Genomic DNA, 3,779 nt, shown 5'->3' with positions numbered 1-3,779 from the left:
GGGCCCCTAGGCGCTCGAAAGCACCAAGTCCGGCGAGGAAGGAGGCTCCTGGCTGCGAAAGCGACAGGACCTCAGCCGGCGTGGGGGGTCAAAGCGACCTCCCAGGCTCAGCTTCTTACTTCCATTTTCCTCCAGTGATCCAGGGCCCTAACGGCCCCTCACCCAGCCGAGGTCCGCGGTGCGCGCCCCCTGCCGCCCGCGGGGAGCGCGCCGGAAGCTGCGGCCTATCCGGGCGTTTGCGCGCGCGCTCCCGTCGCCGCCGCCTCGACCAATCGTGGACGGATTTAGTCGGCCGCCGCTGCTGCGGAGGGGTTCGGGGCCCGGCGCGCGCGGTTGGGGCAGCGGCCCTGCGGAAAGGGAGGGGTTCGTCTGGAGCAGCGCCCGCCTGGTGTCTTCTGGCGCCGGGCGCTCGGAAGCCTTGAAGCTGTTGTCCTATTTTTGTACGGGATGTGTTTACATCTCCAACCGCGGCAGAAACTGTAGGCAAGTTCCTGTACCAAAAAGAAACCAAAATTAACAGCTGTTTGCTATTTTAAGCCCACGCTGCCAGCTGCTGGAATTGTATACAAATGAGTTATTTCAAGACTTTTTTTAAGTTTAAAAATAGTAAGTGACCTTGACTTACACACCTTGCATACAGATGTTCTAGTTGGTTGTTTACCAACCTTCTCTCAAGGCTTATGTCGCATCCCGAGCTACAGAAAAGGAGTAAAGTCTTGCGGTGATGAGGGCGCCCAAGTTAGGAGATGGTGAAAAGGGGCTTATGCAGACCCACCTCTCAAGTAACGTATCTCAGACCAGCCCTCTTCCTGACTGATACTTTGTAATGGATTTTGTTGGTAGATGTGAATTTCTTTTACGAAAGGAGCTACCCTAGTGTCTAGTTTCTCAAAATAGGCATCCCAAATATGCCAAAGAAGTAGAGCAGTCTATTATGTCCGCAATTCGGACACACCTTCATCAGTGTGGCAAGTGCTACTGATGCTGTCTCAGAAACGAAGGAGGGTATAAAGAACAGAGTTGACGCAGGCTAAAAAGTAGTCTTTGCAAAACACCAGCTTCTCTGGTCAGGATGTGATTAGTCAATGAACAAAGACCTTTTTGATAAAGTGTTTGTCCCTCCTCCCACTGCCCAGCCTATTAGAAAGGAGTCTTCCTAAACACTGTTAGACCCAAACTCTGAAATCCAAGAGATCTCTGAACTAAGAGGTTGTACTGAGCCATTACAAATGCTAGCCAGAAAGAACGAACCAGTCCTGGGACAAGTTCCCTCAGTGGCCAGCTGAAAAATTAATCAACCAGGTTAAAAAAGAGTGCGTCACCATGAAAAGCTGAAGGCAGGCGTAAATTCTTTACATTGTTCCTACAATGTAGCTATGACTCAGAGGGGCAGGATTACACAAAGCAGAGAAGGCTTGGGACAGGACAGTCTGCTAGGAAAGCAACTACTGCCTCTGATTGATTAGGACTGCAAGCAAGGTGCTGTGGTCGCTAGGAGACCACAACAGGATTTGAATCGAGGGGATTGCTTTGTTTTGTTTGAGGCAGGGTCTTGCTGTACTGCTCAGACATGTCTTGAACTCCTGGGGGTCAAGCAATTGTCCTGCCTCAGCCTCCTGAGTAGCTGGGTTTACAGGCATGTCAGCACACCCAGCTACTAATAAAATTTGGGTAAGGACTGCAAGTTAATTAAAAGCATAAACTGGGCATTGCAGTGCACACTTGTAATCCCCACATTTGGAAGGTTGAGGTAACAGGATAGCCAGTTTCTGGCCAGGCTCAGCTACATAGCAAGACTATCTCAAGCAAACAGATTTGTGTCTGTATGTATATGTATATATGCATAAAATATAAGTGATAGTGTTAAATGCCAAGTGAATGAACAAGTATGAATGGCCATTAAGAAATCAAAGACAGAATTGATTAGTGATTGAGAGGGCACTTCACGAAGGCCTGAGAGAGGATCCACATATGTTTAATGTCTTGAAGGGTGGTAATAAGACTTAAAAACAATATTCTAGAGCACTAGAAAAGTACTAGCAAAAAAAGCCAGAAGCAAAAATATAAGAGAACTGTTTGAGTAATGATAGATCAATTTGACTTGTCTGAAAGTCAAGCAAAAGTTTTAAGAACATTAGTGTCCTTAAATGCCAACCAAATGCATTGGGACTGTGGACTGAGTGGGCAGGATGCCAACTTTAGGAGTATATAAACAGGTGATTTGCTTTAGATTTTACTAGGACTTACTAACAGTAGATTAAGCTCAAAACAGCCAAGCCAGCTCTTTCTAGATTGGTTTTCTTTTTTCTGATTGACGCTGTTATTCAGGTTTTCTTTTCATCTATCTACACTAGTAAAGTGTACAGCAGATGTAAGCAGTAGCATTCTCTGATGCCTCCATATCTTCCTAAAGATGATCTAGAAAAGATGGTTTCACAGGAAAAGAGACAACATCCAACACCCTGCCTAGACTGAGATTGCCTGTCATCTGTCATCTATTCTGAAGGCAGCTCTGTGCTTGCCTGAATTCTTATATGAATAGCAAGACAACCTTTTATTTGCTGTGCACAACCTGTCAGCCACCTGCTCCCAGAAGCCCCAAGTTCCTAGTCCTTTCTGTAGCTCAGGATATAGAGGCTTCAATCATTTGGCCTTTTTTGAGTTTTATATTTTGTGAGGCTCCCATGCCTTGCGAGGTCTATCCAAATTTCAAGTGGCAAAAAGTCTGGCATTATGTACCTTTACTGACATTTTCTTGGAGAAGAATCTTTTTGGCTTATCGGATTAGCCTTTCCAATTTAAGGTATATTACTTTTTGTGTGTGTGTGTGGTATTGGGGATTGAACCCTGGGGCTCACACATGCTAAGCAAGTGCTCTACCATTTGAGCCATGCCTCTCCAGCTACACATAATAAATTTGTATGCATTTTTTTCCTGGTAATCGGTCTTATTTCAGAGATTCAAACTATTGAACTTGAAAGAATAGAGGGAAACTTAACTCCTCTATAGTGCCAAGCACTACCACAGGCCCAGAGAGGAACAAGATAATCATACATCCTTTGAATGTAATGGATCCTAGCAAGATGACTCTATTTCCATCCAAAGAAAATGATGATATTGATAAAGATAAGACTGGAAGGAATAAAAAGTTGGGGTGCTGTTGAGTTTTAGGTGAGGCATCACAGAACAGAAAGTTCAAGTATCGAAAATGTGGAACCGAAGTTCAAACTGGAGGTGAAACTTGAAAGAGCAAAGGAATAAGAGGAACAAACAGAAAATCAACCAACCCAGGGCCTACACAGTGGTATTTCAAAAACCAGAATAAAGTAATGAAGGTCTGGAGGAGTGGCTCAAGTAGTAAGAGCACCTACCTAGCAAGTGTGAGGGCCTGGGTTCAAACCCCAGTACTGCCAAAAAAAAAAAAAAAATACAGAGTCAAGTAATGATACTATCACAGAAGTTAAAGAAAATGAGGCATGAGAATGCCTTCTCTAATGCAGTTTTCATGGGTTTAATTTTACCATTAAGAAGAAAAACGGAAGCTGGGTGCCAGTGACTCATGCCTATAATCCTAACTACTTGGGAGGCAGAGATCAGGAAGAATGTGGTTCAAGGCCAGCCTGGGCAAATAGTTCTTGAAAATATCCAACACAAAAAAGGGCTGATGGAATATCTGAATTGGTAGAGCACCTGCCTAGCAAGACTTAAAACCCCACTTCTGAATTTAAACAACAACAATAAAAAATGCAGACCAGCTGCTAGTTTGCTGCATTCTGTGG

This window comes from Castor canadensis, chromosome 8 (genome assembly GCF_047511655.1).
Source record: "Castor canadensis chromosome 8, mCasCan1.hap1v2, whole genome shotgun sequence".
Classification (NCBI taxonomy): domain Eukaryota; kingdom Metazoa; phylum Chordata; class Mammalia; order Rodentia; family Castoridae; genus Castor; species Castor canadensis.
The sequence above is the reverse complement of the archived record's forward strand: the minus strand, read 5'-3'. Positions refer to the sequence as shown.